Consider the following 25,639-nt stretch of genomic DNA (forward strand, 5'->3'; position numbering starts at 1 on the left):
CTGCATCTGGGGGTGCTGCCCCTGTTCACTCACCACGTGCCCCCACCTCGTGCCGAGGCTTAGCATGCCCTTGCTGACCCAGGAAAGGGGATCCTCCCCTCTAGGCATGGCACTAACAGGGGAAACAGACTTTTCAAGGACTAGAAATTATCTTTATCATAGTGAATCATTCCTAAATTATAAAAGCAGCAAAACAGATCAGTGCTGGCCGGGGGCTAGGAGTAGACTACTAAAGAACTTGGAGGGTGTATCTTGATGGTCATGGTGGTTGAATGAATGAATGAATGCCTTTGTCAAGTCCTGTAGAACCGTATACCAAAAGTGGTGAGTTTTATTGACTGCAAGTTTCTTAAAAAGTATATAAAAATTTCCCAAATAAAACATCTGCCTGCTGGTAAGATAAGTGAGGAAAATAATTGTTATCACGTGGGTGGCATCGGCTCAGGATCTCAACCGCCCCATGTGGGGGCCATGGCCACAGGCTCAGCCCACGGCTCACCTTCGGGAACATGTTTTCAGTTCTCGTAGGTCTCCGTCTCCCCATCCCCAGCTGCAGCAGCAGCACTGGCTGACACTTCCAGAAGGTCGTTCTTGTGTCCTCTTTTATTCTCATGTGCTCTGCTGACCCAAAGTCTTCATCATGGGGACCACAAGTATCTAAGAAAAGAGGTGAAGTATGTCTTGTGCTGAGGCTGAAGTGGAAAATTCAGCTTGCACTGGTCCCTGCCAGGCCAAACGAGTAAGATGTGCAACATTTGGGGGATGGACACGCTTGAAGCTCTTACTCGAGGGGGGAGGGGGGGTATGGGCAATATATGTAACCTTAACACTTGTACCCCCATAATACGCTAAAATAAAATAATAATAATAATAATAAAAAGATGTGACCCTGCCTAAGGAGCTGGCAATTGAAATGCATCAGATGCCATGTCCCGTGGGCTTGGATGCAGCCATGGTCAAGTCCTGTCTTTGCCGTAGAGCCCTGCCCCTTGGGACGGTGGTTGAAAGTACAGACCCTGGGTCAGTCAAACCCGGGATTGAGTTCTGGCTTCAAGTCCTTGAATACAGTTATTTAAATGCCTAAACCTCGGCCAGGCGCGGTGGCTCAAGCCTGTAATCCTAGCACTCTGGGAGGCTGAGGCGGGCGGATTGCTCTAGGTCAGGAGTTCGAAACCAGCCTGAGCAAGAGCGAGACAACTAATATATATAGAAAAAATTAGCAGGGCATGGTGGCGCATGCCTGTAGTCCCAGCCACTCGGGAGGCTGAGGCAGCAGGATGGCTTGAGCCCAGGAGTTTGAGGTTGCTGTGAGCTAGGCTGACGCCACGGCACTCACTCTAGCCTGGGCAACAAAGTGAGACTCTGTCTCAAAAAAATAAATAAATAAATAAAAATAAATGCCTAAACCTCAGTTCTGTTCATCTATGAAACAGACATAATAATAGTAGTTTCTTCATAGGAGAGTTTGGAAGATCTGTTAGTAAATGTGGAGCATCAACTATTTCCTTATAACCTCTCTTTGGCATCTCCCATAGAAGCAAGTGCTCAGAACACAGGGGGTGCTAAGGAGATGCCTCTGGGTCTGAATTCCATGCCCCACCATGTGACAAAGTGGGGTTCAGAGGCTGGAGGCCCCAGTGCCATCGGAAGACCTTGTGTCCTTCAGAAGCAGGAGGAGGCCTCTCTGTTTTTTCACCACCTTCATTCTCTCTCTCTCTTTTTCCCTTCATGGTTCATTGTTTTCTTTTTCATCACTCCTCTTTCCTCGCTGTGCTTTGACTGAATCTGATTGGCTTTTCTTGCACCAGAATCAGTGCTTTCCAATAATAACGAAGACGATGACAACAATAGCGCTTTACCAATTCCAAAGCAAAATGTGTGTTGCTTGGTTTGGTCGATGAGGAAACTGAGGCACAGAGGAGGCACAGGACTCATCTGTGCTCCCCAAGCTAATGCGTACTTTGTGGACTCCAAGCTTTCTGGAACACTGAACTCCAGATTGTTGCACAATAACATCAGTAGAAACCATCGAGAAATGGCATCTTGAGTCAATCACAGCCCCTAAACCTAGTCAAGTCACTGTGGGCTGAGAAGGAGACAACAGGGGTCTGTACACCACACCAACTGCCCTGTGAACTGGACACTCAGTTCTAGAAATATTTGCTGATCCCCAAGATACTGATGCCACTTGGAGGTTCATGAAGCTCAGTTCCAGGTCTTTTTAGAATGGTGCTTCTTTGTGGTTGGCTGCTGCTTCAGTTTTATTGTCAAATTCCCTGCGGAGTTTTGTTTTGTTTTTCCTGATGAGCCCATACGTGTGTATTGTTTCCTTCTTCAAATTTGGACCAAATTGGGAGATGTGTCAGTAACCATCTCTGCAAGTCACCACATCCTGAACAGACCCAGATTGATGGGGGCAGTCAAGGGAGACTTCATTATGCTGTACAAGAGAAGCATTAGCATGCCCTGGGTAGCATGACAGTTACTGTTGACTCTGGCATTTGTCCCACAGTCACAGTTGTAATCATGGGACCTGGGACAGGGCTCAGCTCCATCAGGTGAGCCAGGCAGGGGCCCAAGAGCAGGTGCTTTGCAGCAAGGACTTGGCCCTCTGATCCCAGCTCCGCCTGTTCCCTGCTCACCTCTGAGGATTGCCCCTCCTCCCTCCTGACTCGAATACTCAAGACCTGGGCTGAGAAGTTAGGAAGGTGATCCTTTATATTAAAAAATAAAGCAAAAACAGGGCAGTGCTTCATTAGAGAACTTTGTGTGCGGGGTTCTGTTCCCCTTAGACCGAGAGAAAGATCTAAGGAATTGCCTTGTTCTGTAAAGAAGTGAAGGTGGGAGCCCAAATCCATCCAGCCTGGCCACCTCCTGGAGGAGAGGACATTCTAGAACTCTCTACTCTTCGTGACAGGTGCCGCAAGGAAATGCTTCCTCCTAGGATTCTCATTGCAGAAGTCCCTGTAGATGCGTCTAATTGGAAAATTGGCCAAACTACATTTCCACTTAGTTACCAATGAGCAGAAGTACAGGTTGAGTGTCCCTTATCCAAAAAGCTCTGGACCAGATGTGTTTCGAATTTTGGATTTTGGAATATTCACATATACACAATGAGATATCTTGGGGATGGAACCCAAGTCTAAACACGAAATTCATTTATGTTTCATGTATACCTTACACACATAGCTTAAAGGTAATTTTATACAAGATTTTAAATAATTTTATGCATGAAACAAAGTTTGTGTACATTGAACCATCAGAAAGCAAGAGGTCACCATCTCAGCCACCAATATGGCATCATGTTGGTGTTCAAAAAGTTTCAGATTTAGGGCAATTTGGATTTAAGATTTTCAGGTTAAGAATGCCTTACCTGTAGTTTATTTAAGCTGTACTTACTGAGGTCATTCACAGAATAGAGACCTGGGTACTTTTTAGTTGCTTTTTTTTTTCTTTTTCTGCACTCAGGAAAGGAAAGCTGCCCTTAATATTTCTGGGGAAGGCACATAATCTAATATAAATATAATTCATACATTCAAAACTCCTACTGCCTATAATTTCTTGAGACAAAAGGACATCATTGGCCAGGCGTGGTGGCTCATGCCTGTAATACTAGCACTCTGGGAGGCCAAGGTGGGCGGATTGCTTGACGTCAGGAGTTCAAGACCATCCTGAGCAAGAGTAAGACCCTGTCTCTACTAAAAATAGAAAAATTAGTTGGGCAACTAAAAATAGAAACAAAAAATTATCCAGGCATGGTGGCAAGGTCATGTAGTCCCAGCTACTTGGGAGGCTGAGGCAGGAGGGTGGCTTGAGCCCAGGAGTTGAGGTTGCTGTGAGCTATGATGACACACACCACTGCACCCTAGCTGGGTTGACAGAGCAAGACTATGTCCCCAAAAAACAAAAACAGGGCATCATTATGTGATAATGGAGGGTTCCTAGACCCTCAACTCAATCACGGGATCCCCTTCCAGATATGATTGACTTGTTGGTTCCATGAGATTTTCATTTTCTCGATGTATATGGCTTTTCATGTTTCAGAATCCTTATTTAAGACCATATTGGTTTCATTTTAAGTATTTCATTTTATTTTATATTATTTTATTTTAATAATCATTAGAGGATAAGGCAGCACCTATCTCCAAAAAATTAAGTAAACACCGTAGTAATATAGTTGACATGGCCTTGAATCCTTTGTTCTCAATTCATAATTTATATGTACTACTAAATGCTTGCAATTTTGGTAAATACTATGGTAAACATTTACATATTTCTCTCTTTTATGGATTTGTTTCCCAATTCATGTTTTCAAATCAGCTCAAGGGCCTTTGGGGTGTTGCAGCGTACCATCAGCCGGGAGTCGCCACTGGAATTATCAGTGGAAATTTAACTGTTGTGGAGCTTCACCATGAGCCCTGCAGATCTGTGGGTCCTGTAGTATCTTTTGAACACAGAAGAAAAATCGCATTGTGTTCAGAAAATGTTAGCACCGAGCGTACTTTTTATAGCACACGGTCTTTTTAATTGTCAGCACCGATGTTTACATATGGTAGGTGCCTCCGTCTCTAGAATGTGCTGTTGCCTTTATTGTATTGAATAACAGAGTTGAAGGTTGCCCCATATGTTTTTGGGTTTTTTTTCTGAATTCAGCGCTAGAATTTGGAGGCTTTGAGTAGAAGGAAGTAGAAAATGTCTTTGGGAATAGAGAAAGTTTATGTCCTTTGTGTGTGCGTGAGATTCTGAATTGCTCACCTCTTTCTATGCCTGTAAACTTCCAAATACTCCCAGATTTGTAAGTTCCCAGAGACCATGCTTCCCACTCATTGTTGGTCCAGACTGGCCATATGAACTATTGCCAAGTCACGCAGACTGTCCTTTTGATCCCAAAGGCCATGTCCTCCCATCTGCCACTCTGGACAGTGATGAGATGGAAACCAATCTCAGGTTTCCAGGAGCAGCACCTCTTCTAGTGCACGCCCCACGGCCCTTAGGGAGTTGAGAAAGTGGCTCTGGGTTTACTTTCCCCAAACAGAAACTCTTCTCAGGCTGGCGAGAAAGCCGGCAGTTGAAAAAGATCTCCTGCCCGACTCCATCCACAAAGCCCAGAGAGAGGCAGGGCAGAGCCCAAGAGTCCCACTGGCCACTTTGTTACCTGGTTGGCTGGGGAGAGGGATGCCCAGGTGCTCCCAAGTGATCATGTGCATAATTAACTACTTCAATGAACAGCTTTAGGTACAATTGTATTCAAACCACTGAAAAAGCCTGATCTGGCTGCCTGCAAAAAAAAAAAAAAAAAAAAAAACCAATAATTAGGACCCATTGATGGATACAGTTAGAGCTGTTATTAACATTGGGACATTAGGGTGAAGCCTTTACCAAAGACACTAGTGTTAAAATCAAACGTCGTGGTTGTTCCACACCCCAGACCCACTTTCTTGAGAGGCACAGGGTTCTATGTGCTCTTTGCACAAAACAACAGAGCATCTACCTAGGGGGCAGCTGGGGACCTATCTCCCCACCCGTGCCCTTTGCCTTCTCTTAAAGGTTGTAAAAATATTCATTTGTAGATCTTACATAGGAAAGAATGATTGGCTTTGGGGCAAACGATTTCTTCTCACCTCTCTTCCCTCCTGGAAATCTATGCAAGTGCCATTTTTTAAACTCTGATTGTCTCTACGTTTCTTCTCAGTGAGAAGTAGTTTATTCATATTTTAAAATATGGCACATTAATTACACTCTGTTTTGCCTTTTCTGCCTTTCCCATGCATTAATAACTCGGTTACGGCAATAAGTATTTGAAGCATATGAACTTGCCCTTTCACTCCTTGGTGTACAGGCATCCTCACTGCCATCCTTGCATTTGGAAACCAGGGACAGCAGCGCCAGCCTTCTCTCCTCAAGTCCCTCACCTGAACTCGTAGGAGTCGTCCAGGGAAGGAGAGGACTGTTCCCTCTCCCCCTGCCCTTTGCACGTGTTTTTTCTTGTTCTGACTTCTCCCGGCCATTGTGCTTTCCCGTCCATGACTCCCTCTTCCTTGTTAGCTATTGATACTATAACTAACTTCTTCAAAGGTGGTTCTTTTGATGTGCTTCTTTCCCCAGCACCAACCTCTATGTGGTTTGCATGTTCTTGAGTTGGTTGAACAGAGGTGTCATTTGTCTTTCATATCCCTTAGCACAATAATGACCTCCTTGATGGACAAAGGCAGCCTGAGCTTCTGGTCATTCTAGCTCTAGCCTTCCCTGTCCCTGTGGTCCCAGGCACTGCCATCACATGCTGGGCACCCCCTGAGAGGCATGCTCCTCTACTCTCCTGCTCATGTGTCAGACACCTTTGCCCCCCTTTCTGTCCACTGAGGATGGGCTCCCAGAACTGTTCCCAAGATGAGGACTTGTGTGCAAGTCGCTTATTAATACTAAGGATGCACTGGTCAGGGATTGGGAAAACCAAATCAGGGGTGTCACCTCAGCAAAAGTCCTACCCAGGACGCCTTCCCCCTGACCTGACTGGCGGCTCTCAAGTGTGAATTCCGTCTTTGTGATACCCCAACCCCCAGCAAGGGAGCTGGGCTTGCACACACCTGCCTCCATCAGCAATGAATTGAGGGACCTGGGCGGGGGAGCAGGGATGTTCATGCCCAAGCTCTTCTGGAGGTGTACTAGGGCCCACCCTTTGAAGAGGAGGTGCAGTGCTGGCTGTGGGAAGCTGGAAGCACACTGAAGGGGGTGCAGGTAGAACTAGCAGGCTGGGCAGATGGCCACATTGTCCACTGTGCACCGATCTGAAAGTGCCAACTGCCAAGATAGGTGGCTTTGAGAGTATTGCAAATAGTGCCTTCTGGCCTTGACCAAGTCATGTGTATTCTTCCTCCAGATGCTTGCTTTGTGCTTATCACACAACACTGGAAAAAAGCCTGGGCTCTGGAGTCAGAGAAAACTGGGTTTTAGATTTGGCTCTGCCACTCAGGAGTCATGTGGCCTGGGGCAGATTATCTGAATCTGAGCAGAATCTCTGCAGCTGTGCGATGGTGACAGTTCCACTTACCTGCCAGCATGTTAGAAGGACCATTTGAGACAACGTGTGTGTGGCCTGGCACCAGGGTCCGGCCTCCGTCCCTGCTCAATCCATCGATGTCTGTGGTCACTGATCTTTCCCATTCTGACAGCGGATGATTCTGGAAAGTTAATGCTACAATAGAATCCTACTTGCCCTTGACTTTTCTTAAACTCACTTTCAAAAAATATATTTGTTTTTTAAAAAATGATTTTATATCTTCTCCATAAATAAACATGGATAATTTTATAATAACATTAAAATAATCATTATATAACCATTAACATTACAAAAGCTTGATCTCGTACCTAACATCATCTCATGCATTTCCGGAGGCACAGCAAGCACCTTCCAGGCTTTCCCTGGGACTTCAGGAGCCTGAGAGTTTGGGAAGCAGTGAAGAGTATGGTATTTCTCATCTTTCCAATAATGTTGTATACATCTGACTGCTGATGTCTGACTCAAGGCATGGAATTATTTCTAGACCCTGAGGTTGCTTGTGGGGCTGGTATGTAGCTCTCTAAATTAAGTGGTTGGTCTGTCCCTGTTGCCATGGTGACAGAAATCAGCACAAGCCGACCAGGTGACCAGCTACATAGGGAAGCATTACAGGTGTGAGCAATTCCTTTGCCAGCCATCTCAGTGACTGTCATTCCCACCCCCCTGGGCTGGTCCCAAGAGCTGTTACTGTCTCAGATCCCATCTCTGACACCTCTGTTGGGACAGCCTGAAGACCAAGGGACCTGGTCTAGTACACTGTGCTTACCTTAGAAGATGCACACGATACAGTGATGGCTATTAAAAAAAAAAGAGTAAGAAAAATAAGCAAACAGAGTAAACATTGCCTGTTTACTTACAGATGAGCAAGCACCTATATAGAGTCAGCACCCAAAATTCCTGTCAAATGAATAAATGAATAAGCCAGTTACTGACACTGTGCTGTGTAATAATCATATGCCTGCCTCCTCAACCAGCATTACTGACCTCAATCTTAGGACCAGATTGAGGATGAACAGGGTAAAATAGTCTGGAAATGTGAAGTGCTCATGGGATGTAACGGGGTGGGTAGAGGAGGTAGGGGCTGAGTAAGAGCAAGGGAACCTAGACCCTTTCCTGACGTAAGAAGATAGATCAGAAAACGGGGACACTGTGGGAGGGCAGGGATCTGGGTTAGGGGTGCAGCTGGGCTAAGGGCGAGTGAGGCACACACCTCTCAAGCCAACTGCCAACTCCCCACTGCCTTGAGAGACAGCTCAGCCCTCCACGCCCAGAAACAGCAGAGGGACCGCGCTGCTGCCTGCCTCTCTGGCTCCTCCGAGCCCTGGTTTGGAGGAAATGCTCTCTCTCGGGCGTGCTTGCTGTACACTGTATCTCTTGGCCCTGGGTTCCTTGGCCTAGCTTGCCACATTCCAAGTCAAAATAGCTCACGCTCCTCCCAGGCAGGACCCAGCGGGCTCCCCAGGGCCTGGGGTGCGTAGACCCATGTGGAGGGAGAGAGGGTCTGTGGCCGGTGATCTTCCTTTGGAGCACCTCTGCACTGCTCAGCCTCAGCCACAGGCCTTCCTGCGACCAGCAGAGATGCTGCCTTTGTTATCTGAATGCTGAGACCCTGGGGTAGCCCGTCTGCGGTCCTGAGCACCCAAATCAGTCATGCCCAGGTTGGAAGTTCCTCAACGGAGGAGTACTCCCGCAGTAAGCGGGCTCAGTCCACCAGAGGTGCAGAGTTAGCCCAGGAGAGCTTGGCAGACACCAGTCCCCGGGTGACTCAGCCAGGATGCCAGGTTCCGTCCAGACTGGCTCCCTTTCCAAGTGATGGAATCATCTGGGAAATAAACTTCTTATTAAAATATAAAACGTTTCCAGAATCCCTCTTCAAACTTCAAAGGGAGATTTGGGGGAAGGAAATCCTACCCAATTTTAACTATTGCAGGGATGTTTGGGGCAGTGGGTGGGGAAGGGCACATCGTTTCTTGACATTTAATCCCAATTTTGTTCCCTGCTGTCAGTTTCCAGGGCACAGAGCCTCCACTGTGGTCATCCCTGAGTGGCCAGGGGCAGGGGGAGGGGTCTCACTCCTAGCAGCTGGTGTACATTTTACATTTCAAAGAGAAGCCCCATTCCTTTGAAGACTTAGAGCAAAAGCCAACCAAAGGGATTATCTGGGGTTGAGTTCCCGAGACAGAGATTCTTATGCAAGTGACATTGATGGAGAGTTCTCAGGAGAAGGGGAGTGAGAGAAACAGGCTCAGGCAGGAAAATGAGCCAGCAAAGCAGCCTCAGCTGCAGACTGGCCTCAGCCTGATCCCATGAGACCATAGGGTATACATGGCACCGCTGAGCTGTCCACCTTGCAGCACAGGCTGGCCCTTGTACCCTGGTGTTAGTTACTGCTCTTGGAGAGAGGACTTTATCTTCCAGGCATTTCTGGGTGAAGGAACGCACACTGGCCAAGGGCAATTCTCCAGGGAAGAATGCACTCTGAGCCCGTTAGCAGAGGACATTTCACAGCACCGCCTGTTGGATGCATTAGCCCAGTGGAGGGTCCTGGGCAGGCCCCAAAAGCATCTACAGGGGTATAAAGTCGTGTGGTTGTCCTGCCTGTACTTCATATGGGACTGGTTGTACACGTCACTGTAACAAGGAAGTGAGACATTAACCTGTCTATGAGAGCTCACTTTCCTTTCCAAGCCATATACCTTAGCAGGTTAGACATGTTTTAGGGAGAGAGGGAGAGGGTGGATACATACGTGAAGGTAGCTAGTCAGACACGAACGCCTTCCCCTGTACAGAGCGTTGCCAGCCACAAACGTAGCCTCTTAGCTATTCAGCCGGGCTCGTTAAAATATGAGGGCATAAAAAGAGCTGATTTCATTCATTTTATGGCAGTACAGTTTCCCCCAGGAAAGGCAAGGCTGGCCAAACTGTGTGTGGTCCCTACCTTACGTGTGGAAGAGATTTTCAAGACCTGACGCCCCTGGACATGCCTAGTCTTGCCCCCGGCCATTCACTGAGCTTCCTGCCCTTTCTCCAGCACTTGCCTTTCTGTTATTTGGAAATGCTTACGAAAAATTACAATCTTTTCCATTCCCAAACCCAAGTTGCCATTTCCTTCCATTCCATGTGGTTCTAATATCCAAACCCTCCACAACACTGGGAAGGGCATTCAGTTGTCACCTGAGTCTGGTCCTACTTCCAGCAGACCAAAGACATAACCACACATTCTGTCCTGTTTGGCTATTTGGACTTGAGCTTCCTGGTAGAAACAAGATCAAGAAAAAAAGAGAGAGAGAGAGAGAGAAAATGATGTGATGGGAGAACACAGAAATGTCTGGAACGTGTTCAAGACCAGCGAAAACACTGTGAGAAGACGATCTCGCTGCCGCCTCTCTGCTCAGACAAGTCAGACGTGCCTCTGGGACATCGCTGGCTCTCTTTGGCTGGCACAGGGAATGGAAACTTTGGCCATGGGTAGTTGTTTCTGCGGCTTCTCCACTCCCTGCCTCACCCCTTCTCTCTGACGATTTCCCAGAGCAAGCCCGGTCTAGCATCCATCCATCCTCAGCACCACCAGCCAGCCTGTCCTGGAGCAGCGAGGAGGGCCCGAGGTGCCCAAGTCTCGACAGAAACAGTGCTCTTCCGCCGAGCAAAACCAGGCCAATGCGCCCGGGAGCTACAGGCCATGCAGGGATGTGTGCGGCTCACTTGGGACCCTGTTATATTTTAAGGGAGAGTATGAGGTGCCGCACCCACAGCCCAGGGATGGGGGAGACGAGATGCTGCCCACCACCCACCCTCGAGCCTGCATTCGTGCGGTTTGGCTCGCAGTCTCTATGGCGATTTAGCGCAGGATTCCTTTGGGATGATCAAGGGAATGTTTGTGGAAGAAGCAGCATGTGTGTGGTTCCTGGGTTAGCCCGGGTTCCCAGAAGCCGAGTGCGGCATGAGTGCTCCTGTGAAAAAGACGCTGAATGTGCTGCCTGGAAAAACTGGCAGGAGAGCGCATGGCGTGAGCAAGGAAAGGCAGGGGCAGGAAGGGTGCGGAGTCAAGCAGAGCCTCACGGAGGGGACCGCAGCTAGCAGGGCCCTGGGTGCTGGCTCCTGGGTCGGGAAGCACCCTGGGAACTGGATCGAGCAAACGGTGAAGGGATCCCCGGGGAGGCAGGCAGAGCCCCCACGGTGACTCCTTCAGTTCCATTCTAGCAACTCACAGAGTTGACAGGAGCAATAATGGCACCAGGCCAGCTCTTCCCCAGTGTCTAAACCTCTCTCAGTTTTCGGCTGGGCCTCTTCACAAGCCCCAATACCAACTCTGCCTGGCTCTTGTGAGTTCTAGCACACCCATCGCACACTGGGGGCCCGGCATCCCATGGCCTTAAATGTGGAAAGGATGAAAAGGGACCCCTGAGGCTCAGAAAGAGTTACTGCAGGAGGTGCCAACACGCTTTCCATCGGGATGTATCTTGGGCAACGGCAGAATCTGAGTCAGTTTCTAGCTCATTCTTAGCCTATGACAAATGTCAAGGCAGGAGTAGACATTCCCAGCACTTTAAAAAGGCAAGAATCCCGAACCAGTCCCTTTTTGGGTAGAAGGGGCTAGCACTGCTCTGCCTGAGTAGGAAGCCCTGCGTGGAGAAAGGTACTGGCCTCGAGGCCTGCAGTGAGGACAAAACCCCAGACGCTACACCCTCCAGGGCCGTGTTTCTCCAGCCAGAGGCTCAGTAAAAGGCTAATCAGGAAATTGGCCAATTTTAGTCTTGGGTCCCATTCTGGGTTCTAATGTACCATGAAATTTAATGCAGTTCCACATGGTCTTTCAGATTCTGGATGCGGTCATTTCTTTGAGGAAAAAAAAAATACAGTTAGGATTTGCATAAGCATGTGTTTGTCTCTTAGAGCCCCGGGCGAAAGGTGAACTAAGCCCTGTCTAATGTCGGGGCTGAAGAGGCTGCCGTGGTGAGGAAGAAAGGGCACTTGACTTCGAAGATCAAGAGGATCTTCTTGCTTTGAGAACTGGTCCTTAGTTTCCCACTCGATAAAGCACAGAGCTCTCGGGGGCGCCATGAGGATCAGGAAAGATCATGTAATGGGAACAATGACATGTTAGCACATTGATAGCTGCTACTGTTTCCAGTGGAGAACGTGGCTGTTGATGTAGAAATGCATTCGAGACCACCTACTTCATGAGAACCCTGGATCCGCCAGCTCCTTCCCACTTCCATGCCTGTCTCTGCCTCCCTCTCCACCTGGGTGTCCCCTCCCTTGCTCTGTAAACACATCCCTTCTGCAAGGCCCCACTCCAGTCCGACTGACTCACCCCATGCAGTCTCCACTAACTGTGTGGGTTCATGCGGATACTCTCCTTCATGACTTCACTTACCACTCACTGTCTGGTCCGTGTTAATAGCTAGAGACTAGTTATAAGTATGCTTATAGCTAAAGTTATCATTTCAGCTGGAGATAAATACTGGCAGATTGCATCTTCCAAAATGGCCACAGCAAGAACTCTAGGACCGCACACTCTTCTAGAATCTTGTCCCATTTCCACCAAAAATCAAGAGGTAGAGTCTACTCCCCCTTCCCTTAAGACTGGCCAGACCTTTGTAACTGGCAGAAGGCAGTGGCGTTGCTCTGCATGACTTCCCACACTAGATCATGGGAGGCCATATGACTTCCTCCCTGCTCTCTCTCTCCATACACGCACATACAGCTCTGAGCCTCTGTGTGAGGAGCCCCCATGGTGAGGACACCATGTGGCAAGACCACACTGAGACAGAGAGGCCATGGAGCCCCCGCTGTCCCACCCCCAGGTATTTGAGTGTCTTTGGCCCAGGGGCCAGACAGGCAGTGAGCGTTTGAGCCCTCCCGTGTTTCCAGATCCAACCACTATGTGATTGCAATTGTGTGAGCAGCCGGGCAAAGACCACCTACCCCAGGTAACCCCTAGAAATGTGAGATGTAAGGATAAAGTGTTACTGTTGTCTCAAACCACTATGTTTTGTTTTATGTAGATACATACAACATACATACATCCTGTCTTCCTTCTGGCTGCTTTAACATAGTACCATACTGGTTTATAAACAACAGAAGTTTATTTCTCATAGTCCTGGAAGCTGGGAGTCTGAAATCTCGGTGCCGGCATGCTCAGGTTCGGTGAGGGTCGTCTTCTGGGTTATGGACCTCTGACTTCTCCTTGTGTTGTCACATGGCAGAGAGCAGAGAGGGGCCGCAAACACTCTCATGTGGCTCCCATAAGGAAACTAATCCCATTCATTGAGGGCTCCACCCTCACGAACGGATCACCTCCCAGAGGCCTCACCTACTGATACCATCCCACTGGGGATGAGGATTTCAACGTATGAGTTTTGGGGTCACAAACATTAAGTCCATTATGCATGCACACTTATATGCTTACATACATATACGTGTATTTACACACGCATACACATATATGTGTGCACACTGCATATACTTACATACATGTCCATAAATGTTACATATGTGTGTACCTATGAGTACATGCATGTTTGGGGAATATAGCCGGCCTTCCATCATCCTCCAATTTGTGTGTCCACATGTGTGTGCTGGCATCTGGCTTCTGCAACTGTGAACTCTGGAGGCCGAGACTGTGCTGTGTGTTCCCTGTCGGCCTCCACCAAATTGAGAACAACACAAATGGATGGGAGCACGTGTGTGCACACCCGTGTCCCTGAAAAGCCGTTACAGCATGTGACTGGGATCATAAACCAGAATCACTCGAGTCTGTGACTGTTTCCCAAAGGAACCGTGTGTCCTGGGAAAGGACCATTAGCCTGAGATAGTTGAGAATAAGCCACTCGATTTGCTTCGGTGTCCTAGACTCCTTGAAAGATAACGCTGCTCCCGCCAGCCCTCCAAACGCCGGTACCCGACAGCCGTCTCTGGCAAGCTATTAGGCTGGGCCTGGTTTCCTCGGTTCGGGATCCCCAGGGGGTTTGCTGCTTCCATCTTCAGATTCAAAAGCAGCTCTTTTGCGTCTCTCCTCATCTCAGTGTTACCTAGGAGATCAGAGATTCTTATAAGATAGGTTTGACAGTCTGAGCGTATTTATTTGAGCTATGCAAGAAAAGTTAAACATGGGAGTCTCTCATAGAATATAATGATATTTGTATTTAAAAAATTGTCTCAAAAGTCAAAGGGGTCATTTTCAAAAGAATTTATTTTAATCGATTTTTCTCCATGAGTCTATATGAAGTGCCCTGAAATTCAGTGTTGTGCTATATATATGGGAAAAGAGCAAAGGAAGTAATGATATTCAATGTTTTGCCATCCTTTGAAAGTCTGCCAAGTGACTGCCCCACCCAGAGCATGAACTTGAACAGCTCAGCATGCCAAGTGATGAGCTGCCACCCAGAACATCAAGTTCATGGTCACCCTGTCCTTGCACTATATTCTTTGATTAGCCTTTTACTCAGGTGGGCCTGAGATGGGTCCCAGTTCATGACAGTAAATATGTACATCTACATCTGGTTTCTCTGCATTTTTTTTGTCTCCAAATAATTATGTTGATTGCTTTAAGGGTTTCTTTTAAACTGTTTTCAACTCCAGCCAACCCTGCAATGAAATATAAGCAAATGGAAAGACACAAGATAGCCGATGGCACAAATGTGTAAGTTCTGTAGTGTACCAAGAGTGACTGATTTATGCTACGGTTATGTTGGAGTTCTGATATGAGAACAGTGTGAAACCTTTCCTTCTTACTCTGTGTCAGCTTTTCCTCTTTATTTTGAACACAATTTGTAGTGTTTATTATTTTTGTCCTAACTGACTCAAGAACTAAGCAGAATTTTCCCTTTCTTCTTCCTTAAAAAAAAAAAATAAATAAATGTTAATACTTTCGTGTGCTCCATGTGATTGGCCAGACTTGGTCCAAAGTTTTGTTTGCTGACTACCTTTCTTTCCTTTTTGTGAAGCTTCACAAATTTGTCTGGACTTGAAAAGCATTTATTAAACACCTACCTTCTGCCGCTGTGAATTTCAATTTGCCAAACTGCACGTGGGACATCAAAATCTGACACTTAGAGGAAACATGTAAGAGATTCTTCAGATTCTAAAAGAAAGTAGAATACAATTTCCCTCCCTTGGCTATAACTGGACTCCAATATCCTTTTGCTTCTGAACACACACATGCTTGCCTCTGGGCCTTTGGGCATCACCTGTCAGAGACATTAGAGCTGCCACAGATGCATGTTTGGAATGACTTGACCTTCAAAGGTTTACAGCTGGGACATTTGGAATGTGGCACCATCTCTTCTTGTGATGTCCTACTGTTCCGAGTGCTTTTCCTGTCCGATCTCTGTCTCATCCATATAAGTTGGTGTGCAATTAGGTCACTTCCCAGGCCTTCCATCCTATCTTGCCAGCCCATCCCAGTGACCTTCACCTTCCCTAGGTGGTTGTTTACCACCAAGCCAGGCAGAGACTCAAGGCTGCATTGGTTCCATGAAGGGCTTCATGTGGCCAATACCAACAAGTTTGGGGAATCTTTAATGTGAATTTGTTTTACTGTGCATTTTCTGCCTCATGTTACGATGTAGAATACATTCTGGAGGAAAGTGAATAAAACAAGCAGAGACTGGTGGAGACACGAACCTTGAGAGAAGAAAAGCACACGGGATGGGGGCTGTACCAGTTGGCTTTTCTTCTCCAGAAAGTCCCCTGTGAGTACAGACCATGGGAGACAGAGCTCAAACAGAAAGCAGCAATCTAATCGGGTTGGGTTATCAGATATTAGAGTTCGGAGCTCCCAGAGCAGCTGAAAATTGGGGGAAATCTCAGAATGGAAGGAGTTACAGAGGAGGAGCCCTGAAATCTGCATGTAAATTCCCTCAGATCCTTGAACTGTGCATGTCTGGGGAGGACTCGGGCAGCGCAGGGGAGGACGACAGCTGAAAAGCTGAAAGTAGATACGTCAGCAGCTGCCAGAGCTGGGGAGACAAAGTGAGGAGATCAAGTCCCCAAAGTCAAAGGGGCTTGATAAACAGCTCAGATTTTCCATTGAAATCCTCCAAGGACCACATCCCAGGACTGAGGGCACAATCAGAATAGGCTTTTATTAGACCATAGCCTAAAATTATCACAAGAGGTGACCCTCTAGTAATTCAGCCAAAGCCTATATTCTAAAATTAGATTAAATGAAATGACTGCAAGAAGCATGCTTAACAGGACCCTGGAATTCTCAGTTATTCTTTCATTTTAGGACTTTGTCAGCAAAGCCTCAGCATAGGGAAATAAGAATCACACGCTCCCCCATTCTTATTCCTGTAACCGTGGTAGATTTCGACAGCTCGAGGTGCTCTACCACAATGAGCACCACCCGGTCAGTCATCACCAGTCAACTGATGAACATGAGATGAGACCTATTTTCTATCCCTGTATTTAACAATCATGAAATAACATCTTGGGGCAATTAAAAAAAAAAGACAGGTGGGGGCTGTACCAGTTGGCTTTTCTTCTCCGAAAAGTCCCCTGTGAGTACAGACTATGGGAGACAGAGCTCAAACAGTAAGCAGCAATCTAATCGGGTTGGGGCATTAGATATTAGAGATATTAGAGCTCCTAGAACAGTTGAAAATTGGGAAGCAGAGGGAACTTTTCACCAAATCCTTCAGTTATGATCCTTCTACCTGTAGACCAATAGTACACTAAAGGTTACTTCTAGCTCTGAAATGTGATGAGTTAACATTAAAAAATGTTACTGACTTTGAAACCTCTAGCTATTTAGCATGCACACTTCATCCTCTATAAAATAAATGTTTAAAGAGTGAAATCTTTCATTGTAGATTCCTATGAGAAATTACTACATGCAAAAAGAACCACTTTAAGTGCATTTTTTTTCTAAGAAAGTTTTTCATGTGGTCTCATCCCTTCCTAGGGTGCTGAGGAGCAATGGGCATTGCTTCTAATCATCGTGACTCCTCTCAAGGAACTCTTCGGTGGGTTTCTGTATACATCAGCTTATTGTGTGATTTTTATCAGATCAATAAGCAGACATAAGAACATGAGAGATGCAGCACTTGGGTGAGACCCTAGGTCATCCATCCAAACATTCTGTCTCTGATGTTGGCACCAAGGGAACTTTGAGAAACAAAGGAGTCCAAGAAGGACGTACAGTTCTGAGCACCACATGGATATTTATCATAAATATTTCATTTATTTTCATGAGAATTCATTAGTGACATGGCCTTGATAATCCCATGTGCTTAACAAATAAAAGTTGTAGGCTCTTGCCCCTCAAATAGGCCTCCTGCATGCTGCCATGTTCGTGGCCTGAGAACACTACATTATTCATGAGATCGCTGTGTTTTCTACAGTAGCTGCTGGCCCAGACACACGAGCAGCACCGATGCTGTGGTTTTTTTATTATTGATAAAGAAATATGTTTCTAGTTCACCAAATTACATCTCAGTGCTCTGCCAGGCCAAAAGTCTACATAACTAATGATTGGGGTTCTTTAGTTCCAAAGAATGTCTGTTCTCTTCCAAGAGAAAAGCTTGTGGGATACTTGTTTAAAGTCTCCTGCCAATATGGACATGAGATAAAGAGCTCCAAAGTGGAAACCAAGGAGCTTCTCCTCGTGTTGGATCCACTTCAGCATCATGAACAAGGAGCAAAGGCAGTGTCCCAATCCATTCAGGAGCGAGGTGGTTCCATGATGCTGTCTAGATTGCAAATCCACTGAAAATTGCCCATAGAGACTATTGCTGATATTTAGGGGGAAATTTATCTGCATTTGGATGAATTCTTTCTTTTCTGGAAAAACTAATCCTTGTTGAAATACAGAGGTACAAAATTCCTAGCCCCCTTATCTAAATATAGATTTTCCAGAAGTACCCGCTGAGCCACACTCAAGCATTATACAAATAACCAGTTGTTATTGTGAGCAACTAGAGCCTAATTCCACTGGGAACTTTAACAGTGTAGAACACACCTCAGAGTTATCTCATCCATGTGGGAAGGGAGCTAGGGTATTTATTTATACACCCACTTTTCATCAGAATTTTGTTGCTGGCTTCTCTTGGGAGAAAAAAGGAAATCAGTTCTCCAGTATATCCAACCTACAGTGTCTGGGCAGAGCACCCCTTCTCAGCTTTGGAGAGAGCCCTCAGGCAAAGAGACCCTGGCAAGTGCTTAGCAGGAAATGGTCGGGCCCAGGATTGTGGGGAGGGCATTGATGTCTTGGAAAAAAAACCCATCAATATTTCTCCCTCTCCATTATTTAATAAATTAAGGACAAAAATAGCTATCATTGGGTAGTTATTAATTCTTACCCAATTCTAGGTACTGGATACTTCATAAGCATCATCACAAGTAATCCTCATAATAACCACATAAACTGGTATTGTTTTTATCCTTACATTTTGCACATTAAGAAACTAAGGATCAAAGAAGTGAAAGAATTTTCCCAAGACCACAGAACTCATGAGTGGTGAAGGAGGGCTTCAAACCCAGGTCTTCAGGCTCTTATAAAATGCTGGGGTTTATAAAATGCTTATAAAATGCTCCCTGGGGTAAGCAAATGTCACCGCATTTAGCTGATCCAACCTTTCTCAATAAATTTGATTGGCAGTATCTTTTTTTTTTTATTTCGGCATATTATGGGGGTATAGATTTTAAGGTTTCAATAAATGCCCATTTCCCCCCTCCCCCCAAAAGTCTGAGTCTCCATCATGACCATCCCCCAGATGGTGCACATCTCACTCATTATGTATGTATATACCCACCCCCCTCCCACCTGCCCAATACCCTATTACTGTAGTACCTATGTGTCCACTTAGGTGCTACTCAGTTAATACCAGTTTGCTGGAAAATATATCTGGTGCTTGTTTTTCCATTCTTGGGATACTTCAGTTAGTAGTATTGGTTCCAGCTCTAACCAGGAAAATATAAGATGTGCTATGTCACCATTGTTTCTTAGAGCTGAATAGTACTCCATAGTATACATATACCACATTTTATTAATCCATTCTTGGATTGATGGGCGCTTGGGCTGTTTCCACAGCCTTGCAATTATGAATTGTGCTGCTGGCAGTATCTTTTTGATTGATAGTTTGACGATACTTGTATTGAAACTTGTTGTTACTGTGACCTGGTGTTGTGTCCTCCTTGACACATATGCTTTTTTCATGGTCTTGTTTCCATTTGCACTTCAACATGCTTGCATTTGAACTTTATTTCTGGTTTTTGAAGGAAAGGACTTGTGCCTTTAAAAGTCAAGAAAAAAGAGTCAATTTGCCTTTTCTAATATGGTGGAATCAACATGCACGTGAATCAGACCCCAGCTGATCAGCCCTTCCACTTGTATTTGTGTGAACTTGGGCAGGCTACTTGCCTTCTTTGGGCTTGAGTTTACTTATCTGGAAATTTGGGATAGTGCTTTCTATCATGCAGAAGCAATGAAAAAGTGATAAATATATATTTGAAGTGTTTGATAAGGATTGGTTACATTCTTAAATTCAGAATACTTAAGTGATCTGGGATGACCTCAAGGAGAATTGAGGGTTCCCTTGCTTCCAACCTAACCTTTCCTCCACTGAGCTGTTAATTCTTCAATGGTAAGGACTGTGCATCCTTGACTTGGGTTGAGCATGGCATCCAGCACATGGTAAGGGCTGAATAAAGTATGTTGTGGGTTTACTGCACTGTATTTTGTTGGCAATACATTTTCCAGTGTCATTAAGACATGGTCCTTAGAACCAGACAAAAATACAAAAGATGATCTCAGAGCAGACTTCACTTACCTGTAACACTCAGCACCTCCTGTTGCCAGAAGCTCTCTCTCTCTTACTCCTGTAGCATAACCTCGCTGAGTGTAAGATTGCCCTGAGATGTCTCCAAACCATTTCCAGAGACTAAATATTTAAAAGATTAAGTTGTGCATAAATGTGCTTCACATAGATTCTTTTGTGGATAATTTTGTTCAGGAGCCTTTGGTTATGACAAATGTGTTAATTTCCTCAATGAGCACTCATTAAGTAACTTGCGTGCCAGGGGCTTTGCTAGACAGTGGGGCTACAGAGAAGAATAAATATCCTGCAGCCTCAACCTCCCTCCCCTAGTCTAGTGGAGAAGACAGAAAATAAGCAAAACTAGCTGAAAGCAAGAACCTTATATGCAAAAGGATGTGGGAATGCTGAGGACCATATGCATTTCTCAGAAGGAGATAGGACACGCTGGGTAACAAACAGCCCCCAAATCTCTCAGCGGCTATAGATAGCAACAATGTTATTTTTACTCATGCTGCATATGCAAAATATCTATATTGGGGGTGGGGATTCTGAGAGCAGTCACTCACAGACCCAGGCTGATGGAAAATGCATCCTGATGTATGTTTCCAGGGACGCTGAGAAAAGAAAATGCAAGGTGGTGAGCCAGGCACCGGCTTTTAAAGCCACATGCAACCCATCATTTTGGTCATATTTCATTAATCAAAGCAAACTTCGTGGCCCCTCCTAACGTTGAAGGGGATGAAGCAGTGTTCCTCCTGGGTCTCTGGGACGAGGAGAAATGGGATATTTGTGAGAAGCCCTGAAGGCCACCAACGTTGGGTTCCAATTGTTGGGAGTTTTACTGAGCTATCCCAACATCCTTTCTCAGCTAATAATTCCGTCTTGTGTTTATGCAAACACCACCTCCTGAGAGAAAGGCCCTCTGTGTTTAGTCATACAGTCATACTTGATATCGTTGCCCTTTTTCTTGGATCCCAGCCTGGCGGGTGCTGGAGATAGAGAAACGACTGGGTTCCTATCTTCTGGGAGCTCACGGGGTCACCTAGCCCAAGGTGCAATGGGCAAGCAAACGACTGCAGTGTGGTTGGAAAATCACGCGATGGGCGCTCTAACCGTGCAGTGGGGCCGCAAAAAGAGGGGGAAGGCTTTGTGGGAGGCCAAAGAAGTACCACACCTGGCAGGCCTTTCACAATGTGCCCGCCGGGAAAAGTGGGAGCAGCAGGTTTTGCTAAGACAGATGAAAGTGTCTGAAACAGAAGCTCGAGTCACCCATCAGTGCAAAGAGAAATCAGGGAGCAGCAAGAGCCCCATTTCTTGGCACAGCGCCCCCTACCCCAGGCCAGTCGAACTGTGCTAGGTTATTCTGTCATGAGAAGGTCCCTGGGATGAAAGACTGGTGTTCTGATGGCTGCAGTGGCCCAGATTCCTTTCGCCCAGATGTGTTAAGGCAGCTGAGCTTTTCAGGATGCGTTGATCGTCATCCCGGGCTGCTCCGTTTGATTGATACGTGGTGAATATTCCTAAAGGACATGAGTGTCCCTTCTGCATTTTTTTTTTTTCAAACAAAGCAGAAAACACGCTCCACCCCTGCAAACCTCTGGTTAGACTCATCAAACTCGGGCCTCATGAAAGCAGCCAGGAGAGAGAAGCAGGCGCTGATTGCTGTTGCCTTGGTAAGGGGAATCCACTGCACTCGGGGCGCTGTGGTTTCCATGGGAACGGCACTGCCTGCTGTGCCGGCCCCCAGGGCAGGCGGGCTGTGCTGAAAGGAAGACTTCTGGGAAGAAAGAGAGGAGCAGGAAGAGACTTTGCGCACCTTTGTAGGAAACCCCCAACTTCAGGAGGTGGCTTCATTCTCCCTGCACATGTGGCTCTCCCAACACGTCACGTGGGCTATGTGGTCCCAATGGGCTGAACACAGGGACCACTCACCTAGAGACACAGGCATTCATCTGGCTCCCGTGGACTATACACCATCCGGGGAAACAGATGCCAATGCAAGGCAGGTGGGAATTTGCAATAGGTGCAATTCAGCCCCGAGACCAGAAAGGAATGTGCCCTCTGCCCATGCTAGACAAGCATCTCATCAGTGCTGTCATTGAGCATGATGACAGGTAGCCCCACCAAGCATGGCAGTAGGTATTTCGGGTACACCGTCTACACTCCTCCCAGCAACCCTGCAAGGATGATGTCAACACTCCCATCTACAGATGAAGGAAATGGGCGCTGAATGGTGCAAGAGGGATCTGGATCCGGGCCTGCTTCCCCGCTGTGGGCTCTTGAATAAAATCCAGCTGACCCCTTAAGGAAAATGTTAGTTCCCAAAGTTGGCGAGCATCCTAGCTCAAGCCTTAAGAGACGTTCCTTTGGATTTGGCGTGAGGAGGCACACCCAAACAGGATGGCGTCAGCTCTGGCCGTTGGCTGTGCAGGAGGCGTTAGAGACCTCGCATCGTCTCCCCTCTTGTTCTACAGCTGCGGAACCTGAGGCCAAGGGGCACTCGGCAGAGCCTTCCAGTCCAGGGCGCTTCCCTGTCTGGGTGCACACTTTCTCGGAGAGCTGCAGCTGTTCTAAAACCCCACGCCCCACATGTGTGTGCAAGGCACCGGAGTGTGTCGCAGGCAGAGAGCTCCTGCAGTGCCCAGGAAGTAAGCGTAGCTGCTGGTGCAGCTCTTTTCCCGAACCACTGGACAAACCGGCCAAAGTGGTCCGTTTCTGAGGTCCATCCTCTTCAGAGTTCTTCACCCCACTGACACTTCTTAGGCATCTGCTGTGTGCGCTGCATTGGACTACGTGCTTGGGCCAGAGGGAGCAGGGAGGAGGAACCTCAGAGCCCATTTTGCAGATGCTCAAAAGGCAAATTGAGGCCCAGAGAGACGAAGGGAGAGGGCCACCAAACGCCACACGGTGGGAGTGCTGGGACTGAGCCCCACACTTCCAGATTCCCAACTGAGTTTGCTTTTCTTGACTCCCGGCTGATGCATTCCTTAGGAAGAATAAACGCCAGCATACCAGACAGCTTTGTACCCTCGACAAGATGAAACTGAGTGAAATACAACATGGGCATGGGTAGGCGGCGTGTATAGTGCATACGTAGGGGCTGAGGGGTATAAATAATAAGCTTTAGGGGCCTCCGCAAATGAAGCTGCTGCCCCAGTGGATCTCCTGACTCACGTCTGTGCTGCTGAGGTTCCTTCTCTGGCCCCAGGAGCATGCTTGGCTTGGCCAGTGCAGGGCTGAGTAGAAGTATGGAGAGGCCAGTGCCTTTGGGACAGCCCTCAACAGTGACAGATAGGTATTGGTGGACAGTTCCCCGCTCCTGACCCTGCTGTAGGCAACTCTGAGGCGTGTTTTCTGTATCCCCCACCAAGTTTCAGCCACAGAATCAGCTCCTTCCCCTCCCTGCCTCGCTTCTCCACTCCACTCCCCGCCCAGTGCTTTCTGGAACCTCTGAGGGCAGACTCACCTCAGGGAGGGCAGGAGAAGGGGGCTCCCAGCTCAGTCTTTGGATGTAATCGCTTCTCATGATTTCTTCTTAAAGGTCATGCATAGATAAGAAGGAAAATAAAATACATGTGGTATTTTTTTGGAAGCTGTGTGTACATCCTTTGAAACCATTGTTCCAATTTCATCATCAGCCTGATGTGTGTTTTCTGAGAGGAGCTATGAGGAAAAAGGGGTCAAAGTGGGAGGATGTCAGGTGACACTTGCTAGGGGCATATCTGACCTGGTCATTCTTTCCACATGACTGTCTCCCACCAAATAACAATGTCTTTGTTGTTCTTAAAGAAAATTTATTTGAAAGCATTTGACTGGCTCTCCTCTGCCTCCCCATCCCCTTCCCCCACACCTGTCACCTTCCTCTCAGCCACTGACCAACACATTCATCTCAGCCTGGAAGCCCCCCAGTGCCGGGGGCTCCATTCGCAGACTCTGGTGCCAGCTGCACAGGAACGGTGGCTGTCACCGCCCCACGGAGAGCTTTCTCACACTTTCTCATGGCCAGTCATGGCTACTGATGGGGGAGGCACCTTTACTCAAGGCCCAGGAGCTCCCAGCTGGCGACAGATCAGGGACCAGGCCCGGAGAGCAGGCCAAGGTTGTCGGGTCACTGCCAAGCCCCCCATTCCCTGAAGAGAGCAGGAGGGAGGTCCCCGAACAAGCTTCCAGGGTACCTCCTCTGCCCACCCCTGCTCGGCCAGGACTTCTGGGCGGCTCCTCAGTGGTCTTTCCTGAGGCAGCACTGGGTCCTGCGGGTCCTACTCCCACCCGGGGCTCAGCCGGGAGTCCCAGCGAGGGCCACGGTACAGGCTGGGCACGGAGACCTCTGACCGGACACTCGTCCCACCAGAAAGCCAGGCCCATGGGATCATGTTTTCACTGTCGCCTCCTTCATCCAGTTGCTGTTTGTTGAGTGTCAGGAGGATTTAAAATCAAAATGTCTGGATTCAAAACCCAAAGTCTCCCGCTGGCCGACGCGGTGCCGTGGTCCAGCTGTTGCGCTGCCTGCCCCCGGCGAGCTCCCGGGTGGAGTGCGGCGAGGGACGGCGGGAGCTGGCTCCGGGCGCTCCTTGTTCCTTACGCCCACGTTGCTGGGCGTGGAGAGGAAGGGGAGCAAAAGCCTCTGCCTTGGGCACCTCGGATAAGCGGTTCCCACGTGCGCCTCCTTTCCTGGCGCCGTCCCAGGCGGACGGCTGGCTCGTTTCCCACGGGCCATGGCTGCTGTGATCCGTGATTTCACTTGGCATCCCGTCTCTCCCTTCCAGCTCTGGGGCTGGCAGGATGGTAAGAGCGGTGACCTGTCAACCCTGGGACTGGCCAGTGCGAAAAATCCCTGGGGCAGCTGCACTGAGAAATGGGAAGAGAAAAAAGCCTGCCGAGCCCACTCCGGTGGTGTGGAATGCAGATCAGATCAGATCAGACCTGCTTTCTGCAGGAGGTCGCAGGAAGGAAGGGGGCAGGGTAAGATGGCACATCCCTGCCAGGGGGCTCGGGGGACAGCAGCCGTGAGAGGTGTCCCCGGCCTGGATTGGCTGGGTGCGTGGCTCTACTCTGCAGCTTTCTAGCTGTGCATCCTCGAGTGTGTGACCTAGTCTTTCTGCCCCTTGGCTTCCTCATCTACAAAATGGGAGTAAGAGCTTGTATTGTGAAGAGAAAAGGGGACCGTGGGGGCAAAGCACGAGGCACAGTGCCTGCCGGGAGCCAGAGTATGTGAACATGTGTGCTGGTCACCCCTCTGCTCATCACACTAATTTCCACATCATAGCTTCACTTGGGTCCCCAAGAGGAAGCCCCCAGACTGATCCTTGCTCTCCCCACTCATTGACCAGAGGGACTCGGCGCAGCCTGGTTAGAACAGCTTCAGCTTAAATAAACACTCAGGGGATCACGACATCCCTGTCTTCCCCGTCTTTTCTTTCTTTGTATCTCTAAAGGATCATACAAAATTGATGAGTGATGAGCTAGACATGTACAGGTGAGCCTTGCTTTTTTTTTTAAAGACCTATATGGAGATATCGCTGGCATATAAAACTTGATCTTGTGATATATCACCACATTCTAGGTAATTAATATATCCATCACCTCTACATAGTTACTGCATGTGTATGTGTGTGTGTGTACAGTGAAAAGATTTAGATCTGTCCTCCTAGGAAATTTCAAATATATGGTACGTATTGACTGCCATTCCTTCCTGTGCATTAGAAGGGGAGCCTTGCTTTATATTTTAGCTGTATGCTCTGGCCCAAATACCTGAGTGACACCTTCACCCAGTGCCGCCTTGGAAGCAGAGAGCAGAGCTTTTCAAGGAGTCGCCAAT

At 47.6% G+C, this 25,639-nt stretch overlaps 1 protein-coding gene across 1 annotated transcript in view; it reads left to right on the forward strand.

Moving 5' to 3' along the window:
* SLC24A3 (solute carrier family 24 member 3) overlaps positions 1 to 25,639 on the forward strand; it is a 467,208-nt gene that overhangs the window by 256,671 nt on the left and 184,898 nt on the right. The window lies entirely within an intron of this gene.

Source organism: Microcebus murinus, chromosome 16, assembly GCF_040939455.1.
Source record: "Microcebus murinus isolate Inina chromosome 16, M.murinus_Inina_mat1.0, whole genome shotgun sequence".
Classification (NCBI taxonomy): domain Eukaryota; kingdom Metazoa; phylum Chordata; class Mammalia; order Primates; family Cheirogaleidae; genus Microcebus; species Microcebus murinus.